Consider the following 26658-nt stretch of genomic DNA (forward strand, 5'->3'; position numbering starts at 1 on the left):
CTCCTTTCCAGCCTGGGGCCAATTTAATAACATAAGTGGCCAATAAAGATCCTTTTTCTGTCATAGATGATAATTTAGTTGCAATGGCTGGACCCTCCACTTTATTGAGGATGCCATCAGCTGAACCTTGGAGATCCTCTCCACCAGTCTGGGGGTGGCAAGAGTCCTCTGTTTGAGTACTCTGTGGCATGGGTGGAGCCCCCCAGTTCCTCCATCCTTCCTGATTGCCAGTACCAGATCTCAGAGGACAACTTTAAAAGCGTTCCAGAGCTCTAACAGACTCATTACAATAGCAGGTCTTCTTCAAGTTCAGCTCAAATGGAAGTTGGATGTCCAATCTGTTTAAGAAATGTTAGTATTGGGCCCGTCTAACAGAAAATGTCTTAATTTTTGGTGACAGTGAATCAGTTGGGCAGCACGGTGGCACAGTGGTTAGCACTGCTGCCTCACAGCGCCGGAGACCCGGGTTCAATTCCCGCCTCAGGCGACTGACTGTGTGGAGTTTGCACGTTCTCCCCGTGTCTGCGTGGGTTTCCTCCGGGTGCTCCGGTTTCCTCCCACAGTCCAAAGATGTGCAGGTCAGGTGAATTGGCCATGCTAAATTGCCCGTAGTGTTAGGTAAGGGGTCGATGTAGATGTAGGGGTATGGGTGGGTACGCTTCGGCGGGGCGGTGTGGACTTGTTGGGCCGAAGGGCCTGTTTCCACACTGTAAGTAATCTAATCTAATCTAATCTCTGAGATCCAAGTTAGGATGAAGCCACCTCAACAGTCAGCAAGGCTGGGGGATGTCGGCACATTCCTGGTTTATGGTTTTCAACATTTGCAAGGAATGCCTGTGTGATCGGCCTTCTCAAGAGGCTGCAATACTTGGGTCGCATAACCTGGGAATAGCTGGAATATCGCGAATCCTCCTGGAGAGTGATCTACTCCAACAGCACCATTGATATGAAATATGTGTCGATATATCCTGGCTTTTTATTCATTTCATTTTGATTAGTATTGCCTTATATGTTGAACGTTCAATATAAACTGTTTTGGTGCATTAGCCAAGTCTCAGTTGGCAGTATCCTCAACATTCAGTGTGGGTTCAAAACCTAGTCCAGTGATGTGACCAATGTATATTGGCAGTCCTGTGTAGCACAGTTGACTGTACTGTCCTTTCCTGAGATTTTAGAGCAAACTTCTACCTACTCGCTCAGGTAAGTTTCATCGTAACACAATGAAAATGAACAGGTGGGTTCTGCCTTGTGTTCTGACCATTATTTATCCACCAATCAACATTCGTCATACAGATTACTTAATAATTATCACATTGTTACTTGGGGAAGATTGCTGTACACAAATTAGCTGCTACATATCCTACATTGACTTACATTTACTGTGACAGTGACTGGGCATCAAAAAGTACACAGGTGGCCATAATGTACTTTGGCTATCCTGACGTCATGAAAGGTGATATATAAACGTTTCATAGATAGTCAACCTTTCCAAAACAAATTCCAATCAACTCAGAACATTGTTTAGTAATCACAGCTATTATGTTAGCTTTGGGTAGATCCTGGTATTTTTAAAGTAAGTTTAAAAGTAATATTGAATTTCAGAATTAAATTCTTTGTGGCAAATATGGGAACTTTGGTAAATTTTTGTTTGACATTCCTGGATATAAAACATGTGATTAAATCATGATGAAAACTTTATAGTGAGAATGTTTTCGATAACAAAATGAACCTATAAACTGGACATGTTGTGTCCATTTTCCAGGGCTATGCCATCTGCCAAGGCTCTGAAAGAGCAAACAGGAAGTGCAGACCTTCTTTTGGTCAAATGTGTGCCTTACTGGATCCGAATGTTACTGGATAATAGCTGCTGTTTATTCATACCTTATACATTCACAGAATGGTTACATTTGACCCATTGTGTCCAAGCTAGATTTCTCTAAGAATAACTCAGATAATCCTATTCTCCCATTTCATCTCTTGTCCATTGAAATATTTTTCATGAAGACAATTCTTCAGTTCTCTTGAGGAAGCCTGAGTAGTATCGACCACCACTAAACTGACACGCACAATTTATTTTTAATATGATTGCATTCGAAATGCTACGAAATATAAAACTGGAAACCTTATAAACTGCATGTTAATATTATGCCTAAATAAGGCTTTTGAAACTAAATTAGTTGTTGATGTTGAGCTTTTCCCCTTTTCTGCTGCCATTTTACTATCAGTAACATAGAAAAATACTGCTCAGAGGAACATTACTACCCCAGTTGTGCCTACTCCAGCTCAGTGGTAATCTAACTGATTAGTCCCTCTTACCTAACCTTTTTCCATAGCTCTGCAATTTGTGTTCTTTCAAGAATTTATCCAATTATCTTTTGAAAGTTATGACTGAATTTGTTTGTAACACACTGATTCTAGATTTTAGTCACCACATTAGATTAGATTAGATTAGATTACTTACAGTGTGGAAACAGGCCCTTCGGCCCAACAAGTCCACACCGCACCCGCCGAAGCGCAACCCACCCATACCCCTACATTTACCCCTTACCTAACACTACGGGCAATTTAACATAGCCAATTCACCTGACCTGCACATCTTTGGACTGTGGGAGGAAACCGGAGCACCCGGAGGAAACCCACGCAGACACGGGGAGAATGTGCAAACTCCACACAGTTAGTCGCCTGAGGCGGGAATTGAACCCGGATCTCTGGCGCTGTGAGGCAACAGTGTTTTCTTAAGTCATCTCTGGTTCTTTGACAAATCCGTGTCCACTGTTATTGACACTTCTGGCACTGAAAATAGATTCTCCTTATTTATCCCATTAAGCCCCTTCACGGTTTTTAACATCTCAGTCAAATCTCAGAGTCTCACTATCAGAACTTCAGTGATGTGTGCCCTGTGCTGAGAAAAGCAGGATGTGATGAACTGAAGGGATTCTAGTCTTAGCCTCTGCAAACCATAATTTCAGAGGATGGAGATGGTGATTCCATATTGAGTTTAAATCTTGTCTAGACTCTGTTGATGAAGAGCTCTATACTGCAGAAATCGACTGTCACTTAGGGAAGGGATTTCAAATAGTTGGGAAACATCTCCTTTCTGTGGCCCTGCTGGTGTCACCCATCTTAGAGATAAAGGCTGCTGGCTATCGCACATTGCCCTGAAATGGTGTCTTCTCTCACATGCACGGCAGTCTGCATTTTTGGAAGGATGCACTTTGTGCAAGTGAGCTCTTTTAATACCTCATCTGGCGAAACAAGCTGACTGAGGTATTGGTGTCTTAGAGAAAGTGAGGACTGCAGATGCTGGAGATCAGAGTGGAAAGTGTGGTACTGGAAAAGCATAGCAAGTCAGGCAGTGTCCCAGGAGCAGGAGAATCGATGTTTTGAGCAGGGATGCCTGATGAAGGGTTTATGCCTGAAACGGCGATTCTCCTACCTGGATGTTGCCTCACCTGCTGTGCTTTTCCAGCACCACACTCTCGACATAGACTCTCAGAGTCATACAGCACAGAAACAGACCCTTTGGTCCAACTCATATATGCCGATCAAGTTTCTTGAAACTAGTCCCACTTGCCTGCCTTTGACCTATATCCCTCAAAACCTTTCCTATTCATGTGCCTGTCCAAATGTCTTTTCAATGTTGTAACTGTAGCTACACTTCCTCTGGCAGTTCATTCTACATAGAAACCACCCTCTGTGTGAAAAGATTGCCCCTCACATCCCTTTTAAATCTTTCTCCTCTCCCCTTAAAACTATGTCATCTAGTTTTTAATTGCCCTTAGCAAAGAAAAAGATTTTGCTATTCACCTTATCTGTGCCCCTCATGATTTTATAAACCTCTATAAGGTCACCTCTCAACCTCCTATGCTGCAGTGAAAAATGTCCCAGCCTCTCTAGCCTCTCCTTATAACTCAAACCTTCCAGTCTCGGCAACATCCTAGTAAATCCTTTCTGAGCCCTCTCCAATTTAGTTATATTCTTGCTATAGCAAAGTAAATAGAAATGTACATAGTGGCCTCACTATCATCGTACAACCTCAACATAACGTCCCAACTCCTACGCTTAATGGTCTGAGCAATTAAGGCAAATGTGCGAAATGCCTTCTTAACCACCCAGTCTACCTGTGATGCAACTTTCAAAGAACCATGTACCTGAACCCCTAGGCTCTGCGTTCAACACACTACCCAGGGCCCTACCATTAACTGTAAATCCTGCCTTCAGCTTGCCACGTCCTGCCTTCATAGCCCAGGCACACTCTTACCTCTTTTGTATTCAATTGGCAAGATCGCCCTGAATTCTATGGGATCTAACTTTAACTAATCAGAATACCATTAGGACCTTGTCAAAGGCTTTACGAACAGGTCCATTTGGATGACATCTACAGCTCACCTTTTTGGTTATGTCGTTAAAAAATTCAATCAAGTTTGTGAGCCACGATTTCCCAGGCACAAAGCCATGCAGACTATCCATAATCAGTCCTTGCCTCTCCAATTACATGTAAATCCTACCTTTCAGAATCTCCTCCAACAACTTACTCGCCATTGCACTATAGTTCCCAGGCTTCTCCTTACAGACTTTCTCAGGTGCCAGAGAATTATCCACCTTTACGTTACCTTGTGGAAATTGTCAAACTGGACAGAGGTGACTTCCCCTTGGATAGAGGAAGTGATGGCCTTTCAGGCATTGTCTACTAGGTCCAGGACGGTCAAACCCTTGGAGGCCTCGGCCTGGTCAATGTGATCAGTCACTTCAAAGTGCCTGCGCATTCAAGCTCATGGGGTTAAGGTCAGAGCCATCACTAATCCCATCCCTGTGACACACACTTCTACGCCCACTGCCTCATTCCCAATACAAGTCCAACACTGTCTCCTTCCCTGTCCACCTCCATTACCATCTGCCTGCTGTGCCCCACCCCCCTCAGTGCCCCTTACCGGTTTCAGGCAGACATGGTCAGCGGTCTTGATGATGATAATGTCAATACAGAAGTCACATCCTAGGAGTTTGAATCATGGAATTCCTACAGTGTGGAAGTAGGCCATTTCACCCTTCGAGTCCCCAACAACCCTCTGAAGATCATTTCACTATGACCCACCCACCTACTCTACTGTAACCCTGCGTTTCCCATGATCGATCCACCTAGCCTGGATATCCCTGGCAGTTTAGCATGGCCTATCCACCTAACCTGCATACCTTTGGACTGTGGAGCACTCAGAAGATACCCACACAAACACAGGGAGGATGTGCAAACTCCACACAGTCAGCTGGGGATGGAATCAAACCTGGGTCCCTGGCACTGGGAGGCAACAGTACTAACCACTGAGCCACAGTGCCAGCCGAAGGAGCAGGTAGATGTTTTTCACCACAGTCAGATGTGTAGGCTTGCCCCCAGACAGATTGATCACCATGAAATCCTTCAGCAGTGACTGCCTTCATGAGCTTATTGATGCGCCTTCAGCTGGTGAGCTACGCCATCTTCACAGACTGAAGCTTCATATGCCGAACTTGCTGCATTGATTTAGACTCCTTTCTGAACTGTGGAAAGGTTGATAGGGTCTCATCACTCGCTGTTATGCAATTCTGCCTTCAACTCTGCCCTGAGGTTCGCTCTGACATCATTTCAATTGTAGCAGTATTTTCAGAGCAGTTTCCCTTTAAGAGATGCAGGTTGGCTTGAAGAAAAGTGGGTTGGCTTCACCATTTGCAACCACCATAACGTGGCCATTTGCATGAAGGCCTCCAGCAATTTAAAGGGACAGCTAGCAGCAGGGAAGAGGCTCAGCCCCCAGCTACAATTGGAATAATGAGTTGGGAGCATGAAATCTACATGAAAGCATGGCGGGTATGTTGCCCATTGGGTTCAACCTGATCAAAAAGTATGTAAATCAATTTTTAGCTCCTCTTACATACATAGACTCATAGAATTAAACACCATGGAAGCAGACTCGTTGGTTAGTTCATCTATGCCAACCAGGTATCCTAAACTGATCTAGCCCCACTTGCCAGTATTTGAACCATATCCCTCTAAACCCTGCTTATTCATGTTCCCATCCTGATGCCTTTTCAATATTGTAATTCTCCTCACCTCGACCACTTCTTCTGGCATGTTCCATAAAGTAATAACAATGAATAAAATTATGACTAATGGGTGAAATTTCCTACATTAGCAAGCAGTTGTAGATTTTTGATGGCATTTTTCAGAGGAATTGATTTGAGGATTTTGCTTCAGCTCCATCCTTCAGCTGTAGTTCAAAAGTTTGACAGTGTTGCTGCTGGGTCTGGTGACAGTGATTTTATTCACTTCAGGGATATGCTTGTGTCTGACTGTGCCAACAGTTATTGCCCTTCTCTAATTACCCTTGAGAAGATCGTGGTGAGCCGCCTTCTCTGACGATACTATGGCTTTAGGAGAAGTATTTTGTTCTGTTTTATTTTGTGAAGGAAGGTCGAGATGGAGGGATCGAGCCGAGTGTGTTCCAGAGCCAGTGAAGTAAACAGCTTGTGAGGCCTTGGTGTTTTTTTTTGAAGTTGGGACAACAGAAGCAGCCTGAATGGGTGGGGTCAAGCTCTCACAAAACCAGGATTTTTTTTAGTTTTAGCCTTCAGTAGCAGTTGTTGGGGTCTTAAAGCACGGATATGGAAGCTCTTTTTCTCTGTGTTACAGCAAAAAGCTTGAGTTCTCTTCTTGCTGGTAGAATTGCATTTGGGACAATCTAGTTATTGAATTTGCTTTAGTCAAGGAAGTGCTTATGTTACTAGATTGGATCAATTAATTAGTAGTAATTAATGTACATATATATAATTTTGTGAAGCATTTCAATAGATTTGCCGTGAAGCCAATCAATGCCTTACACTTACCTTTAAAATAAGAACAAGGTAGGGTCTAGATTGTCTTCTTATTATATACAGTGGAACCTCGATTATCTGAACGTGATGGGCGAGCACTGTTTCGTTTGGATAATCAATTATTTGGAAAATTGATTAAATGCGTTTCCTCTGGGGCTCGGAGTTTTAAAGTCTTCTCCCGATTCAGGAGACTGAAGCAGCAAACAGCGGGCGAGACCCCACCCCCCACAACACCCCTCTCTCGTTTCCCCCCAGTCAGCCCTGCCTCCTGACCTGGTTCATTACGGCTCCCCGCTCCCAACCCCGCCCCCAAACCCGGTCCAACCCCGCCGACCCACCCCAGCATAAAACGCGTGAGCCCCACCCCCAAAACAGAGGCCACCCCCGGCATCCACCCCTGGCCCCTCTCTGGGGCAGCCAGACTGCACATCAACAACAAGAGTGCTGCTGCTGCAGCTGCCTTTGTGGGTTAAGTCTCCAAATAGTGTGCGCGCGCATACACACACACATACAAACTTTTTTACTGCAAATTTTTGACAGGTTCCACGTTTGCGCTGTACAGGACAATGTTGGAGAGATTATTCCTGGGAAGGAGGGGTTTAGGGTACACCTCTCTGTGGAACTCCAGGGAAGGTGTGGGGAGAGAGAGGGTGGGCAGTCAGGCATTTGGAGACAGTGCCTGTTTAATCACAATGATAAAAGACGCGATCACTGTTGGAAACATGTCTCTGATGTAATGTTTCTATCGGGACCTTGAGATCTCCTTTGGATAATCCGATTTTCGGATAATTGGTATTCGGATAATCGAGTTTCCTCTGTATTGGCATGGTTCACGTTACTGATATCCAAATTGGCTGCTGTTTTATAGCAGTGGTCAATTGCAAGGTAACAAAATTGATTTGGAATGTCCTGAAATCTTAAAAAGCATTCTAATGTAAATACTCCTCTTTCACTCAGTCACCTGGTTGCCTTTGCTCTAACAATTGCTTTGTAAATAAAGCATTTGACAAACATTCAGGATGACTAGAAATGAATTAAGATCTTTATGTAGACAGTTTACAGAAAACTTCTTTGTTTCTTAGAAAAGTGAACTATTGTGGATGCTGGAAATGTGAAAGAAAGGTGGAAAATGCTGGAAATACTCAGCAAGTCTTGTGGTATCTGTGCAGAGAGAAGCAAAGTTAACATTCCAGGTTGGTGAGCCTTCAACAGAACTTTATTTTCTTATTGATGCTAATCATTTTTCCTTATAATGACAATTTACATAACAAATTGTTTCCAATTCTACACTGAGACATCAAAAATTGCTGTAAACATAATTGGTGATTAACAAAACTTGTGAAGTAAAATTAATGTGCTTAAAAATGCAGTTTTGCTCAATATTGTAGTAAGGTAATGGTTCTGAAAATGTTAATGTTGAGCTTCATTGAGCTCAATCAAATCTGATGAAATTACAGAGTTTTTGGGTGGAGCTGAGGTCTCACAAAGTCTCGAGAGGCAGATTTGATATGCCTGGCATCTTAATGGTAATTAAACCTAATTAATTAATGTTAGTGGTACTATAGCTTGACAGATGCCTCATATTTTTAAGACTGTAGGGTGGTCTATCCACTACCACTGACAGATAGGCCATTAGACTCGGCTTAGAAAGAAGAATTGGTGGCAGCATTTTGGATGCAGCTGATATTATTACTGGCCAAGTCAGATACCAGACTGAACTTGATAGTGCATGTTTTTATTTGCTTTGGTTTTATCCAAGTGATCTCTCAATGAAACATGAGCTTGCAGATTTTGTTTTAAAAATGGAACAGAATTTTTTTAACAACATTAATTAAAATAAAATAGAATAAATCAAGCTACAGTTATGGACCAGACCAACTCCCCTACCCACCAATATAGTAACAAGATAACCTGGTCCCTATCTTTTTATTTAACAGAAAGTGTAGGGCACTGCGTTCTAGATGTAATTTGATTAGTTCACCACTAGGCTTTAAGCAACACCACAGTTGAAATGTAAATGAAAAGAAGCACTGGCATAACTAATTATATTGAAATTCTTAACAAGATAATGTATTATTTAACCACTTATCATCAACTGCTCCTGTATAGGCAACATCCCATAAACATATGCTTGGCAAGGCATTTTAGCAAAACACTTTTATTCTCACGTGCTGTCTTCTTCCAGTCCAGCTGCAAGAAATACCGAAAAAAAAGCCTGCTTTTTATTTTTAAGAAGATCTTTCTGTGTAAGTCTTCACCCGCAGCAGAGAAAGAGAGTGATACGCCTATTAGGTCCAACAGCCAGCTAACTCAAAATCAAACTGAAAGAAAAACCCAAAGTCCCTTGGTTCTGTATGAGCCTGACGCTGCCTGCAAATTGCTTCTTTTGTCTAATTTTTTAAAACCCACAGCTTTTTAATCTGTTTGTCTGGAGTAGCCACCTCGGTACCAGGATGACAAGAGTTTCTGCAAGGGAAACAAGAGAGGACACTTTTTTTTTAAAGGCACAGTATCATCATGCTATCTAGTGAGAACACAAATTCAAATATTGTTAAATACACAGGAAAAGTATAATGCCTTTAATACCAAAATGCTCCTTTATAAATTGAAAAGAAAAATAACAGTTTTTGTATGGTACCTAAAACACAACCCTGGAACAATACCCATAAATTCACCTTGCATGGGACTCAAAAGCACTATTTGTACCATATTCACACCAGAGTCCCTGTCTCTAATACCTTGGTAGGTTTAAGTCACTTGTGACTTTAACAGGCAGACCAGAATTGCAGATAGCTTCTTTGTGGAACTATTTTGTACCTGACCTTAAGTATACACAGCTTCAAGTAACTGCTGCACAGGGTTTTATCCCATTGTTTCTGGTCTGGGATTAACATTAACGCTTCACTCTAAGGTAACCTAGTTCATTATATCCTTCCCTTCTCAGGAACAGTGGTCTGTACAGCTGTCTTCATTCAAAGACTTCACAGGACTGCTCAAAACTCAATGCAAAACGAAAAATAAAATTGCTGTCTTAACGATGGGTCTTCCCCTGAACCTCTAAAAACCCTTGAGGCCCCATTATTTATCTCACTGGGTCAAAAATCAATCCCAAGATAAAATTAAAATCCATTCATACGACAGAAAACCCATTAATTTTAAAGCTAGACCTCAAAACTGTTTTAGAAGAAAACAAGAGGGCTACAGAAATAATTACAAATTAATTGACTTCCACTCAAATGTTACAAACTCAACTCTGAAGATTTGGCACCAGATTTACAAAGTCGTGGAAGGAGGTGGACAGGGTTATGATGGGGAATGCAAAATTAAGAGGACTTTTATTCTAACGGTCATGAGAAAAATTACCTTAATGATTGCAGTACCAAGATTCTTATTTCATTGATGCTTACACTATCTGATCTTGTAAAGGCTGTTTATTCTCAATTATATCTGCTAACTGTTCATGTAATAAAATGCTATTCACCTTCCATTAAAGCTTTATGAAAATAAGACTTTTTTTTATTTGTTCCTTTCTTGAAGTTCCTATCCCTATCTCTATTTAAAGAACATTACAAAATTTAAATTTGTCTCTGCCGGTGATGCACACCAGCCTGTTTCTCACCTCATCATTTTAATTTTTCTGCACCCATATTGCATTACTGTTCTGTGGCTTGTATGCTGTTCTACTTTTAAGGAGAAAGGTATATTTGAATCTTAGGTGACCTGAACAGGTCAAACTCAGACATTTCCTAAATAATAGAAGTAATGGAAGTTGCCTTGAATCAAAAATGACAATCCCATTAAGGAGGAGACATGCAGCTATTTAGCTTCTTATCATGTCTCTTAGGCTACCCCCAAAGTAGTTTTACATGCAATGCACTGCTTTAACATGCAGGCAGTGGATGACAGCAGAAAAGTTCAGGCTACTTCTACGCTTTTAAAGCTGTCTGCTCTGATGGAATTTAAAATGCTGTACAGCAGGCATTCCACAGCCTCCTAACATTCGCAAAAAGGTTTTGACGCTCTGCTTTTGACCCCCTGTCTCCTCCTTTCAGACAATTTGTAGTAAATCTAATGCCAATCCCCACAGGTTCAAACCAGCACAGTCTCACTGTAATCTCCAGATCTGTAATCTCCAGATCTAGCCCTATGCTGGACAAACAGAGACAGACTTTATTGCTTGTTAAACGACTTGGGGTGGAACCTTATCGAAGTGTGACGGGTGTGGGCAAGATTTATGGAAGAATTGAATGAGAAGCTCAGCGATGCCCATCTCAACATCGGGAGCATCTCATGCCATCACTTAAGCTTTTTGAAAGTGTTCTGTCAAGTTTCTTGCTAGGCAGCAGAGAGTTGCCAATTAACGGAGATTATTGCTTGTTCAATATCTTGTTGATGGAGCAATCCTCCTCATTATTATTAACCTTCCCATTTTCCCAAACTTGTCAAACAATTCAGTGATGCACCTGAGGCTTCACCAGCAACTATTATTGTAATGCTGCAGAAAGGACGCTGTGTGCTCAGGGACACACACCCAGCTCATACCCTGGTTAAGGCTGCATCTCCACGTTCTTTGCTCATGGTCAAAGTGCTCATTCATTTGCACCCTCCCTGGATGCATATAGTATCCCATACATCACCCCACTTTGACTTTTTGTGCCTTGCCCCTCAGCCAAATATTCCAAGCACAGTGGCTCAGTGGCTAACACTGCTGCTTCACAGCGCCAGGGGCCTGGGTTCTAGTCCCAGCCCAGATGACTATCTGTCTGGACATTCTCCCCATGTCTGCATGGGTTTCCGCTGGGTGCTCCAGTTCCTCCCACAATCCAAAGATGTGCTGGTCAGGTGTATTGGCCATGCTAAATTGTCCACAGTGTTAGGTGCATTAGTCAGGGGTAAATATAGGGTGGGAGGATGGGTCTGGGTGGATTACTGTTTGGAGGGTCGGTGTGGACTTGTTGGACCAAAGGGCCTGTTTCCATACTGTAAGGAATCTGATCTGATATTACTTTCATCTTGCCTTGCCATTTAGCAGAGATACAAACAAAGGAAACTTACCCTGGTTGTCAGCAGGCTTCAGTCAAGTCATTGGTCAGGGGTCCCAGCACAGTAAGTAAAGGACAGCCTCTGATATCAGTCCAGGGACTTAAAATACTGAATCAGCTACTCAGGGCAGTCAGAAACAGGTGCCTCTTCCTGTAAGGGGTGAGGAACTGTATGCCAGGCAGCCATAATGATGATTTCTGCACTGTTGAGAGGTGTTTATCTCCCAAAATGCGAGAGAGGCGGGTATTAAGGAGGTGAAAGTGGGTGGCACAGCTGTCTCTTTTGGCGTAGGTGGGGAGGTGTCCTAAGTTGGCAACATAAAGGGCTTGCAGAATTCGTGTTATTGTGACCTAGGGTGGGTGACAGCACATAGGACAGATGTTACAGGCAATGGTGAGAGAGGTAGCAAGAGTATTGGTGGGCAGTGGGTAGATTAGTAGCAGAGATGGAGTGAGTGTGAAGTATCGGAGAGAAGTTGGTGGGCCTTCTGCTTGCATTGGCAGAATGAAGCTTCATTGACATTCTACCTACAATGTCAGGCATCCCTTAAGACTGCTTTAACCTGAATGGCAACTTTGGACGGCTGGCATGGTCTTGTGTTGTAGCCTCCTGTGCTGGGGCAGGAAGATGCCCTGTCTTTGCACCACCATATCAGAGAAGGACCTCCAGGTCCCTGCCTGTGTCACAGAGCACCAACATTCCCCCTGTCTGCCAAGTCTGGGGTAAATTACAGGAAGCATGACGGGCAGCTCCAGACTGACAGGGCTTCTCTTGGTGAACAATAGGCTTTCAAAGATGACATGGGCGCAAGGGATGCTGGTAAATTCCAGGCTATCTATTGATGCTGGATGGTAAAATGGGGCCAGGATTGGATGTGAGCATAACTGGTTAATGAGGTATGTTTGGTAAGGTATGGTGAGAAAACCCATGAGGCCTTGTGGCAAAAGTCCCTCCAAAATTCTCAATGCAACCTGGACTTAGCCAAAAAGGCATAAGATTCAATCCAGGGGCCCAGAAGGTAATGGTTATCAGATTAGCAATATGTGGTCAAGGAAATAACATGCCATTTCAGCAGTTCTGTTCAATGTGTTAATAATAGAAAAGCAAAGAAGTGAGGGTTGACATGGCCATCAACATCATTGGACATATCAACATCCTAGCACCTTCACCTACAGTCTAGCATAACATGGGAGCTGTGCACTGACCACATAGTGCTAATCTAACCTCAGAGTGTCTGGCTCCAAATCATAGAGTGACGGTGTACTGACCACATTGTCACTGTGTGGTCAGTACATTGTTGTTATGTACTGAGCACAGAATGGCAGTCTGCTAACCTCACAATCTTAGTCCATGTCAACTTTTCACTGCAGGGTGTTGTGAAACTTGAAAGGGTTCAGAAAGGATTTACGAGGATGTTGCCAGGGTTGGAGGATTTGAGCGATAGGGAAAGGCTGAACAGTCTGGGGCTGTTTTCCCTGGAGCATCGAAGGCTGAGGGGTGACCTTACAGAGGTTTATAAAATTATGAGGAGCATGTATAGGGTAAATAGACAAGGTCTTTTCCCTGGGGTGGGAGAGTCAGAACTAGAGGGCAAGATTTAAAAGGGATCTAAAGGGCAACCTTTTCACTCAGAGTGGAGGACATGTGTGGAATGAGCTGCCAGAAGAAGTGGTGAAGGCTGGTATGATTACAACAGTTAAAAGGCATCTGGATGGGTATATAAATAGGAAGGGTTTAGAGGGATATGGACCAAGTGCTGGCAAATGGATTAATTTAGGATTTGTAGTCAGCAGGGATGAGCTGAAGCGAAGGGTTTGTTTCGGTGCTGAACATCTCTATGACTCTGTGATTCATCTGAGTACATGTGACAATAAAGCTAATTTAGTTCAATACAGTGACAAACTACTGACCATTTAATGACAGAAATTTATACTCACCATTGAGGGTCCCCCAACCTCATGGTACAGTCTCCAAACTTAGTTGATAACTTGCAACGCGACAGTTCCACCTCAATCATAAACAAGCCAGGATAAGCATTGCGGATACTTATGAAGATACGTCCATATTTTTACAGAATTGTTGCTCAGAATCCATAACAAGTTCCACATTAAGAATAACAAAAACAAAAATACATATTATTAGACTACATGGAATATACATATGTACAGTTTCTCAGAAGCAAGATATTTATAGACATGTGCTGTACAGAATGGAGACAGGTTTTTTTGGTTCATCTAGTACCTCAAAGTAAGGTCTAGCTTGATGACAGTGAAATATTCAGTTTACGTTAGGTAGAAATTTTCAGTCAGTTGCTAAAACGAAGTTTGAACTAACTGCAATGATGCTTTCCCACTCCAGATTCTGAATCCACAAATGGCAAATGTTATTTGAGTTCTGCAACTTTGCATTGGGGAGAGGAATGACACATGCAGAACTGTCTTTAATGAGTAGCAAAGTCCCATTTAATGTGTTAGCTATATTTCTGAATCTTGTCTAACTTTTTCTGATATCATTGAAGTGAAAATGGTGGAGAGAGTGTAGTGTTAATGAGGGAGACTTGGTTTGCATGCCTCATCAGAAATCCAGTGGTAATGCTCTCAATGTCAACTTCTTACAGGTCATTTTGTTTTATACTTTCTAACATTCTTTGTTCAACAACACAAAAACATCACATCATGTTAATTGTTATCAACTGTCATGTTTAGTTCAAAGTGTAGGTAAAATTCTAATTGATGATGACACCAATTTTTTTTAGCACACTCTTACAGTTGATCTGACTCATTGATGTTGACATAAAAATAATGTATTTTACATGAACACTGGCGGCCTGTCACCTTATACAATATCACATAGGAGATTCTAGAGTGCCCTCAAATCTTCAAAGTAGTGAATTGTTAAATTTCAAGAATATGTTTTTTCTGGCATAATTGCTGCTGTAGAGAAGTATTGTTACAAAGTGTAATCGGCACAATATCTAGTCAAGAAAAATGAATTTAATAAAAGAGGTAAAGTTAGCAAAAAATCTCACATGGTTTGAGAGTTATCTCTTTGTAAACCTCAAGAGGGTCCAGTATATGGGTCTCGAGTGGGCCCAGTGTAAGGGTCTCAAGTGGGCCCAGTGTACGGATCTCAAGTGGGCCCAGTGTGCAGATCTGGAGAGGGCCTACTGTGCGGATCTCTAGAAGGTCCAGTGTGCAGATCTCGAGTGGGCCCAGTGTGCGGATCTCTAGAAGGTCCAGTGTGCGGATCTCGAGTGGGTCCAGTGTGCGGATCTCGAGTGGGTCCAGTGTGCGGATCTCGAGTGGGCCCAGTGTGCGGATCTCGAGTGGGTCCCGTGTGTGGATCTCGAGTGGGCCCAGTGTGCGGATCTCGAGTGGGTCCAGTGTGCGGATCTCGAGTGGGCCCAGTGTGCGGATCTCGAGTGGGCCCAGTGTGCGGATCTCGAGTGGGCCCAGTGTGTGGATCTCGAGTGGGCCCAGTGTGTGGATCTCGAGTGGGCCCAGTGTGCGGATCTCGAGTGGGTCCAGTGTGCGGATCTCGAGTGGGTCCAGTGTGCGGATCTCGAGTGGGCCCAGTGTGCGGATCTCGAGTGGGTCCAGTGTGTGGATCTCGAGTGGGTCCAGTGTGGGGATCTCGAGTGGGCCCAGTGTGCGGATCTCGAGTGGGCCCAGTGTGCGGATCTCGAGTGGGCCCAGTGTGCGGATCTCGAGTGGGCCCAGTGTGTGGATCTCGAGTGGGCCCAGTGTGCGGATCTCGAGTGGGTCCAGTGTGCGGATCTCGAGTGGGCCCAGTGTGTGGATCTCGAGTGGGTCCAGTGTGTGGATCTCGAGTGGGTCCAGTGTGCGGATCTCGAGTGGGCCCAGTGTGCGGATCTCGAGTGGGTCCCGTGTGTGGATCTCGAGTGGGCCCAGTGTGCGGATCTCGAGTGGGTCCAGTGTGCGGATCTCGAGTGGGCCCAGTGTGCGGATCTCGAGTGGGCCCAGTGTGCGGATCTCGAGTGGGCCCAGTGTGTGGATCTCGAGTGGGCCCAGTGTGTGGATCTCGAGTGGGCCCAGTGTGCGGATCTCGAGTGGGTCCAGTGTGCGGATCTCGAGTGGGCCCAGTGTGCGGATCTCGAGTGGGCCCAGTGTGCAGATCTCGAGTGGGTCCAGTGTGTGGATCTCGAGTGGGTCCAGTGTGGGGATCTCGAGTGGGCCCAGTGTGCGGATCTCGAGTGGGCCCAGTGTGCGGATCTCGAGTGGGCCCAGTGTGTGGATCTCGAGTGGGCCCAGTGTGCGGATCTCGAGTGGGTCCAGTGTGCGGATCTCGAGTGGGCCCAGTGTGTGGATCTCGAGTGGGTCCAGTGTGTGGATCTCGAGTGGGCCCAGTATGCGGATCTCGAGTGGGCCCAGTGTGCGGATCTCGAGTGGGTCCAGTGTGTGGATCTCGAGTGGGCCCAGTGTGCGGATCTCGAGTGGGCCCACTGTGTGGATCTCGAGTGGGCCCAGTGTGTGGATCTCGAGTGGGCCCAGTGTGTGGATCTCGAGTGGGTCCAGTGTGTGGATCTTGAGTGGGCCCAGTGTGCGGATCTCGAGTGGGCCCAGTGTGCGGATCTCTAGAAGGTCCAGTGTGGAGATCTCGAGTGGGCCCAGTGTGCGGATCTCGAGTGGGCCCACTGTGTGGATCTCGAGTGGGTCCAGTGTGTGGATCTCGAGCGGGCCCAGTGTGCGGATCTTGAGAGGGCCCAGTGTGTGGATCTCAAGAGGACTCAGTGTGCGGGTCTCGAGAGGGCACAGTGTGTGGGTCTTGAGTGGGCTGAGTATGTGGAACCTGAGTGGGCCCAGTGTGTGGGTCTCAAGTAGGCCCAGTGTACGGATCTCCAGTGGGCCCAGTATGTAGAACCTGAGTGGGCCCAGTGTGTGGGTCTCAAGTAGGCCCAGTGTACGGATCTCCAGTGGGCCCAGTATGTAGAATCTGAGTGGGCCCAGTGTGTGGGTCTTGAGAAAACCCAGTGTTAAGGACCTCGAGTGGGCCCACTGCAGACCTCCGGCGGGTCCAGCATGCAGAACCTGAGGGGATACAGTATGGACTGTGAGTGGGCCCAGCGCGTAGACCTCAAGTGGACTCAACATTCTTTGATCTTCTGGCATGGACAATAAGAGCTGGTCTAGCCAGCAGCACTTCATCTCATCAACGAATTAAAAAAGAATGTTATGATCTGTCTAGGACCAGTAAACATGTTTTCCAAAGGAGAAAAAAGTAGTAGAAAATATGTGAGCCCCAGGGAACATGTTAATAGAATAAAGCTACAAATTCCATGGTTTTGAACAAACAGCAATAAGATTTACTGTACAATATAACATATAATACATATACAATTTATTCCTAACATCTGAATTAACACGTAGTAAATGTGACCATTAGAGTGTGGTCAGACACTGCACAGCGCATATCAAATTGAAAATGCAATCACGACAAATTCCTGACATTTTTCTTCAACTCCTTCAATGTTAGTTATGCAATGAGACATCCAATCTCAGTAAACTTCGCATGGGATGCAAATGCTGATCTTGAAACTCCCTCTCAAAACTGCTCAATCACGTACTGACTCAACGACTGCTCTCTCTGGTTATTGACCTTCCTTCCCTGTGTTTGAGCTCTTCTGCACTCTGAAACAACACCTAAATGCTCATTCACAAATGCTAACTCCAGATCTGACAGCTAGCTTCACTGACCCAGTCTTGCCCTTGAGTTTTGCCACCTAGCTCCAGTGTTATTAAGTTATATCAAGCGAACCCTAGATGTGACCTGCTTAACCTCCACTTTGTAGTTGAACTGAGACTTATGCTTGCAGGCTTCTTTCAAGACCCTCCTGGCTTCCTCAAACACAGAGCCAGTGACCTTCCCACATCCTCAGCTTTCTAGGACCTCTTCTGAGTCCTGGCACTTAGCCCTTAGCTGCTGATTAATTGACAAGACTCTTCCTAATTTCTGACATCACAAATAAACTTGACTCATCACTGAGACCCCTACACATAACTTGTGAAGATAAGCTGCCTTCCCATTAGTACAGCTAACAGCAATTTTCCTTTGTGCATTTGTTGCTCCTTTTCCAAGTGACAATATCTTTTGAAGTGCCCTGAATGACTGACTGAATATCTCACAATAAGCCCCTTCCCAGTTGCTGGGCAGAATGTTGCTGACATTTTGTAATAGTCAAATGTGGCACCTTTGGACTTGAGTATACCCTGAAGAATGCTGGGAATTGTATTCATCCTGGGTACGATATCTGCGATGAAAGATTATCATCCAGGCTGTGAAGGTGAAAATGGAATGCTCCAATGTTGATGTGTGCAGGTTTTCTGAACAGGTAGCTTCTCTACTTGCTGTTGCGGTCACTATGGGGGACTGAATTTCCAGTCGGGCATTGCTTTCTTGCCAGCATGTTCCTTACCCAGAATCCAGTCTGTTTGGTGGACTCCTTGTGGAATGAAGAAGATTTGAGCAGAGGATTAGAACAGGGATGGAGGGAAGCCTGATAATGGGGGTTGAAGCTTTAGGGTTGGGGTGACCTTGGAGGGGAACTGAGAGGTGATTTTCAATGATTTTGGAGACCGGCAATGGATGTCAGGAATCTGGGAGTGAGGTGCAAGGGATATTTATGACCATAGAGGGAAAGTAAATAGGATAGGCGTGTCCATGGTCATTTAATTCTATTCTTCCTGTCCACTTAACTACTGGATTTCTCGAGACCGAGGAAACCTAACTGGCCGGACCACCATTTTTGTCACAAAGGAGAACATTTCCATCATGGAGGAAATGTTGAGAGAAGCAGGGAATCCAAAGTCTTGTCCCTGATTCTGGTAGTTCTCACTTTGCAAGGACAACTGACAAGTGAAATGACTAGCTTGCTTTCACTGAATTCGTACATTTGGCATCCCTAGGGTCTGGAAGCCAGTATGGCGATTAAACAGTTAAGGAAAGGTCTGTACTCTGTGCAGTTCCTTTGCATGGCCAGCATACCTATATGGAGACCTGAGATACCCCTGGAGACATGGTCACAGGTTGGGGAGGGGTGATTGGAATCAGGATACTTGGGATGAAAGCATCTCATAGGATTTAGTAGGCAGCTAAGTGCTGGAGTTGAGAGCCAATTTGGAACTGCTTACTGAGGAGAAGATTGTGGATAAAAGCTACATAAATTCCTTGGAACTATCCAAAACTATCCATAAACTGCAAAGTGTCAACATGTCAAGATGTGTCATCAAGTGCTATCCTGCCAATAAGTGTGAAGACCTGTCAACAACCTCCATTTATGAATGAGAGAGTTTTTCTCATCAAAGTGTGGTATATGATATACACATCTACTTAACAGACCCATGGACTGAACGTTATTGAGGCCTGAACAATGTGGCCTCTGGTAAGAAATCTGGGAGAATTGCATCAGAAGTTGAGCATGACCTTTCTCGACATTGGGAGCGATTCTGTGCATTTTCAACCAGAGTACTTGGTGTCAACTTGCGATCCTTGCCAGGGAGTGGGTGAGTTGGTGACGTGTGGGAAAGATTGCTGGTTGTCAGTTTCATAAATTGCAAATATCCCCACATTATTATTTAGCTTCCTATCCTTATACTCTCTGTAAAGAAACTAAATGCCGAAAATTCCTGAAGCTGGTAACTTCAGTTTGCCGCTTGCTCCTTTGGTCTGCTATCTTGGACAATGGGCAGCAACATATCAAGGCATGCTCTGTAGCACCTGGTGTACCCATCCACTCCTCAGAGACTGGCATCTGATGCCTGCCAGTCTCTCAGAACTCCAATGGCTCCTCTTTGATACACTTATTTCTTTTTACGCACAAGATAACTTTTCACAATCCCAAACGGTACCTTGCATCCATTGAATTATGCCTTACGTCAACAAAAGGTGAGTCAGAACCAGATCCAAAGAGGCTATGTATGTCTACAAAAGGGGAGAAACATCAACCATTCCACCACCTTGAAACGCGACACAGCCCTCACTTCCTTTCAACCCACACACTCACTATGTCCTAACCATGCCAACCTATGCAACCTAATGCCATCTACCCATCCCCATGGTGTAGATATCCCTGTGTAAGGTTCATAAAATCATACATTACAGAAGAGGGCCTATGGTCTATCAAGTCTGTAACTCTAAAGTATAGTACTACCTACTCATGTTCCACTTTCTTGTCCATAGCCTTGAATGTTATGATACTTCGAGAGCTCATCCAAGTGCTATTTTAAAGGTTGTGAGTTTTGCTATCTCAACTATCCTCAACAACCCTCCCTGGCAGTGCATTACAGTCCCTTGCCACCCTCTGGGTGAAAATACTTTTCCTAAAATCCCCTATAAACCTCCTGCCTTTCACTTTAAAAGTGAAAAGATATGCCCCCTTGTTATTGACCCTTTGACTAAGAGGAACAGCTGCTTTCAATTCACCATGTCCATGCCCCTCATAATCTTGTACACCTCAAACAGATCTCCTTCTCACCCTTCTCTGCTCTGAAGAAAACAGTCTGAGTTTATCTAGGGTCTCTTCTCACTGAGTGACCACACTTCCTCCATTTTAAAGCTGCACCTGGGTACCACTGGTAACTGACACTGAAATGCTGCTGCTAGGACAGTTTGTTGATGATGAGTTGGCTTTGTAATTATGTTTCTCACTGAGCTGACCTCCAAAGTCGGTGCATGGCAGTGGCTTCTGGAACATGCTGCTATGGAAAATTCTCCTGAACAAACTCAAAGAACACGTACCCTTCTCTGCCTGACAAATTTCTACGTTTGTATCCATTCAGATAATTAAAATCAGTTATTATAAGCACTCTATTATTTTTCCACCTTTGAGTACTGTTCATTTGCACCTGTTCCTCGTGATTTCTCAAATTGGCCCTTTCTGCAGGTTGAATGTCATGAGAATGAGAGACTTAGACTTTCAGTTGCATTTGATGTCAATTTTTCGCTTATAACATGTTTCACGGTCAACATTAAAGTGGGTGTGCTTCAAATACAATTGAAGAGGTCAGTTATGCAAGAGACATAGGTGACTAACAGCACGAAACTAAGCTTTGCCAATAGACCTCCTGAATAACTGACAGATGTGTTACTGCCCTGTAAATTACGTATCATTTAACAAATTGATATCAGCAGGGAACTTCTTTTGTATATTTTAAGTATAGTACTTTGACGTCAGAAATTACACTTCTCAGCAAAATTGCCTTGTATTGAAGATAATAGTGCGAAAATATTGACCTGACCCAGGGTCTTGAGAGTAATTGATGATGTACTGAAGGCCTGCCAAGCACCATTTATTTGTAGTGCTATTGAAAGGCAAGGGAACACATTTGGAGCGCAAAGGTGAGAATTGTTACCTCATTACCAGAATGTCTTAAAATAGTTTTTCCTTTTGCACGTTGGCTGCAATCGTTTAAGAAGCAGTGTGTTAAAAACGATCTGAATACCTGTAGGATAGATACTATGGGCTGAGTTTTACCATAAACCTGCTGCTTGTCTTTTTTTTGGTGAGCTCGTGATGGGTTTCTCTCCACAAGGCTTAGCAGATTTTCTCACACTATCTTCCCTAAATTGCCATGTTACCTAAGCATCCCACCCCTTACGGAGCCTGGACTCTCTCACTTGCCGTAAGTGGAAGCATTGAGAGACCAGGGCTACCTTCTGGCCCCAGGGCCATTACGCAATCCTCTAAATAAGGTGGAGCATTGATACAATGCATTCTCTGACCAGGGGTATGGTGGAGCAAGCAATAGGCCTGTTGGAGATGAGATGCCAATGCTCGGGCTGGTCTGTGGTGAGGTGGAGAGTTGGCAATGGAGGGGGGTGCCTTGCAGTACACTCCAGGCAGAAAGTTTAGCATCAGCCCATGCACAACTCGAGCAGATAAAGGGGGATGTAACGAAGACAGAAGAGCTGGGAGAGCAGCAGCAGTCTTCCAAGGAGGACGATGAGAACATTGAGCTGGAGAAACATCACCGTCTGCATGACAGAGCACAGCAGCCTCAAGCAGAACAAAATTTAATTGACACACGGTTCCAGATGAAAGCTGGCTGAAGTGATCACTCATTGACTGTAAAGTTGTTGATGCTTAAAAAGCAAGCAGGCTGTTTCTGTTTACAGAGATGAATACAGCTTCTGTCTTTGTTCTTTTTGTTTCTGCTGTTGCTGAATAAAAATTAATGTTTTGAATCAAATGCAATGGTCCCTTATTGAACAATGATAAGGTGCTACAGGCTACAGTGTGCATTAAGAAAAGAATAACCCTCCTGTCGACAGGATTGTAAGCTGAAATGTGGCTGACTAGGCTGTTGAGTCTTTTCTGAAATAGCAATAAATAAAAGAATAGGTACGTGTGTATGCAATGTTTTTACCATCTATATGCCTTGGGAAACATTAGGTTGTGGTTGCTCTCCCATTATGGGCATGGTGAAGGTTTGTTCCAAGCTGCCAGGTCTGGACAGGTGTCTGGCTGGGCTTCAAAGATGGTGCCAGTGTGAGGCATCCTGGGATGTCCTGGCAATGGCAAGTACACCCATGGAGAAATGAAAGTGAAACAATGAGTCAGGACCAGAATCAACCACCAATGGATGCTGAATAGCCTCAACATGAAAAGACAATAGCTGAAGGCTACTCACTATATGCACGAGATACAGGAGACTCAGGTCCTTGGTGCCATTTTCTGCAGCTGAGCATCATCACAGGCTCAAGCTGTCAATAGGATTCTTTTACAGATCTGTGCCAGGTGCTGGAACAGAATCTGTGACACGAAGAAGTAACCGTCATCATAAAGCATCTGCCCCTTGTGACCCGGGAACGTGAAAATGCTCAAGGATATAGGCATCATGGCAGCTGCCAGGGTACTGGGCACAGAGTTCTAACAGTTGGTACCAATTGTTATGATGACTTGTACACTAATGGAATGAAATTCTTTTCGATTGATGAACTCAGCTGTATTTTGATATGGCCTTCCCAATGCAAGTTGCAGACAGGCTATCATGCTGTGTACCTGAGGGAAGCCAGCTGCATTAGCAAAGCCTACTGTCTGGACTAGCACTGACTATATAAGGGGGAAAGAAGATGAAGTGGTGTGATCTAGCACAAATTGCATTGGTGACAGCCTTGATATTTTTGTGGGTTGAGGTTAGTGGGACCCCATGCAGATCCTCATTGAATCCTTGAAAGTGGCCAGTTGCATAAATGTTTAGTGCAGCTGTCATCCTGATATCCAGTATTGAGCTCCCTGACTTTGCTACCATATCAGTGATAACAATCCTTGACTTACAAAGACTCCCAGCTGACCATACCCCACCGCCCCCTGACTGACTTCAATGTGACAGCCCAGACTGAAGAGTGACCATAGCACTGTCTATCTATGTGATGACCCATGTGCAGCTCCATGGCTGACTCAGCAGAAACCCTCTCTTTGTTTGCAATGTCCACGCAGAACTAACCATGACCGTGGTTGACCCTGGACTGCAGCGACACACGTGCCCTGTCCGTAACCAATCTCAACTGACCAAGCCCATGTCCCTGAATGGAGATCGGATGATGCATTTGATTTTCTGTACCTGGACCCCCGAATGAAGACAGTTCCACTTGTCTGAGAACTATTCCAATTAGACTGTGAGATATGAACAATTGTTTGATACAAATGCAGTGTGTTTGTTGCATATACTGCTGGCAAATTCTCCAGCATTATACTGTATAGAAACCTGGCTGGTCCCTTGACTGATGACTGCTGACAACCGTGACAAGCCATCTGGCTTGGTGTCCATGCTAAAAGGCAAAGCAAGACAGGGATGCAGTGAGCATCAAAGTGGGGACAAAATGAGTGAGTGCTAAGAGAACAAGCGAGGAGTCCTGATTCACTCCGTGGACCAATCTAATCGTCCTGGCAACAGCAGAGCAGTTAAATGTGCCAGTGTGCTCCAAAGTGCAACATTGAAGTACAAAGTTGTATTGTGAATGGATCAGAGATAAGTCAGGATGATACATTGAAGTTAGTAAGTGGTGGATGCTCATATCCATGGAAGTGGGCAGGGGAGTGGAATGTATGAGGTCGCTGCCATTAGTGTGTAACCTTAGATGTTGGTTTTGGCTGTCCAAGATGGAGGCCCAGTGTAACTGGTTGCAAGTTATAGTTGCCAACTATCCTCTCTGAATCTTTCTTTGGGAGTGTTTGGTGTTTTGTGTCTATCCAGTGTAACAGATTGGGAAACTGCATATCAACAAGGTAACAATGCAATATTAATAAACACTGAAACATCTATATCGGCCTCTCACTGATCACATGCAAGAATTGCATCCCACTGTTGGTCAGAAATTGGCACTTGTGCTCTTGGCATTCAGAAGTTCCTCATTGGCCCTCTCATCCAATTTTCCCAGCTTTCTCACCAATGCATATGTTGTTCAGGAATTGGGAAGATTCTGCCTGTGGAGACATGGGGTACTGAATTTTCTCAAAATTTAGTCAAGTATTAATTTCGGAAAGTTTCCTGGGATTTTTCCCTCTGTGAACTTTTATGATTTCTCTCACGATGGGACTCCAAGCACTGATCCCCGTGCTATCCCATTTGTCACTTCCTTCCACTTGGAAATATTTCTATTTATTCCTACTCTTTGTTTCCTGTCAGCTAACCAATCTCAATCTATGCCAGTATATTACCACCAATCCCACAAGTTTTGATTTTGCATATTAACCTCTTACACAAATTTGCATCAAAACCCTGGTAAAAACCCAACTACAACACATCCACTGGTTCTACCTCATTTATACTACTAGTCATGTTCCCAAAAAGACAAAAGATATTTGTCAAACCTGATTTTCATTTCATGAATCTGTGTTGACTTTGTGTGATCCTGTTGGTCTCTTGCTGAAAATGGTCATCGTCTGGCACTTTCATTGCACGAATGTTACTTACCACTTTTAAGTCCAAGCCTGGATATTGTCCAGGTCTAGCTGCATTTCCACATAGAATGCTTCAGTATCTGAGGAGTCACAAATAATGTTGTACAAACATTAGCAACATCCCCACTCCTGACATTAAAATGGAGGGAAGATCATAATTGAAACTGTAGATTGTTGGGCCAAGGACACTGCCCTGATAAACTCCTGACGAGATGCCCTAGAGCTGAGATAATTGACTTTTATAAATTACAACCATCTTTCTTGCCAGCTATGAATCCAATGAGTGGACAGTTTTCCCCCGATTCCCACTGACTCCATTTTTGCTAAGTTTTCTTGGTGCCACACTCAGTCAAATGCAACTTTGATGTCAAGGACTATGACTCTCACCTCACCTCTGGAATTCAGCTCTTTGACCATTGACCGAAGCTGTAATAAAGTCAGTCACTGGTGAAACACAAACCAGGTGATCAGTGAGCCTATTATTGCTAAGCAAATGTTGCTTAATAGCACTGTTGATGACACCTTCCATGTCCTTACTGATGATCGAGAGTAGTCTGTTGGGAGGGTAGTTGGGGATTTTATTTGTCTTGTGTTTTGTGTACAGGACATATCTGGCTAATTTTCTACATTGTTGGGTAAATGCCAATGCACTGGAACAGCTTGGCTAGGAGTGTGGTGTGCAAGTCTTCAATACTATTGCTGAAATGTTGTCAGGGCCCTTAGCCTTTGCAGTATAATGCCTTCAGCATTTTCTTGCTATCGTTTGAAGTGAATTGAATTGGGTGAGGACTGGCATTTGTGATACTGGGGACATCTGGAGGAGGCCAAGGTAGATCTTTCACTCAAGCAATTCTGGCTGAAGATTGTCATAAATTCTTCAGCTTTATCTTTTGCAGTGATATGTTCGACTTCCCTGTCATTCGGGATTATTATTTTCGAGTGTGTGCTGCTGGAAAAACACAGCCGATCAGGCAGCATCCGAGGAGCAGGAGAATTGACATTTCAGGCATAAGCCCTTCATCACGAAATAGGCTTGTGGGCTGGGAGGGTGGGGGGGGGGAGCTGAAAGATAAATGGGAGGGGGAGGTAGCTGAGAATGCAATAGGTAGATGAAGGTCAGGGAGTAGGTGATAGGTCGGAGAGGAGGGGATAGATGGGAAAGGTGATAGACAGGTGAGGAGGAGGGGGCCGAGTTGGAGGCTTGGGACTGGGATAATTTGGGGAAGGGGAAATTAGGAAACTGGTGAAATTCACATTGATCCCATGTGGTTGCAGGGTCCCAAGGCAAAATAGGAGGCGTTCCTCCTCCAAGCGTTGAATGGTAATGGTTTGGCGATGGAGGAGGCCTAAGACGTACATGTCCTTGATGGACTGGGAGGGGGAGTTGAAGTGTTCAGCCATGGGGTGGTTGGTGCCGGTGTCCCAGAGATGTTCTCTGAAATGATCTGCAAGTTGGCATCCTATCTCCCAGATGTAGAGGAAACCACATTGGTTGCAACAGATACAATCGATGACATTGGTGGAGGTACAGGTAAATTTCTGTCATATGTGGAAGGATCTTTTGGGGCCTTGGACGGAGATGAAGGGAGGGGTGTGGCGCAGATTTTGCACTTCCTGTGGTGGCAGAGGAAGGTGCCGGGAGTGAGGTATGGGCTGGTGTGGGGGGGCATGGAGTCGTGGAGAGGATGGTCTCTCCAGAAAGCTGATAGGGGTGGGGAGAGAAATAGATCTGTGGGGTCCATTTGTAGGTGGCGGAAGTGGTGGAGGATGATGTATACGAAGGTTGGTGGGATGGAAGATGAGGACCAGGAGGGTTCTGTTCTTGTTATGTTGGGAGGGGTGGGGTTCAAGGG

General features: G+C 44.4%; 1 protein-coding gene across 13 annotated transcripts in view; it reads left to right on the plus strand.

The window, feature by feature from the left end:
• The window catches only part of dlgap1a (discs, large (Drosophila) homolog-associated protein 1a), a 766490-nt gene that overhangs the window by 156740 nt on the left and 583092 nt on the right, over positions 1–26658 (plus strand). For 11 of the 13 annotated variants that reach the window (XM_072570364.1, XM_072570355.1, XM_072570359.1 and 8 more), the window contains one exon: positions 7926–8036. The exons of the other annotated variants lie outside the window; for them this stretch is intronic. The gene's annotated coding sequence lies outside the window, so the exon portion shown is untranslated. The remainder of the gene's footprint in view (positions 1–7925; positions 8037–26658) is intronic. 13 annotated transcript variants of the gene reach the window in all.

The sequence above is a fragment of the Chiloscyllium punctatum genome, chromosome 5 (genome assembly GCF_047496795.1).
Source record: "Chiloscyllium punctatum isolate Juve2018m chromosome 5, sChiPun1.3, whole genome shotgun sequence".
Classification (NCBI taxonomy): domain Eukaryota; kingdom Metazoa; phylum Chordata; class Chondrichthyes; order Orectolobiformes; family Hemiscylliidae; genus Chiloscyllium; species Chiloscyllium punctatum.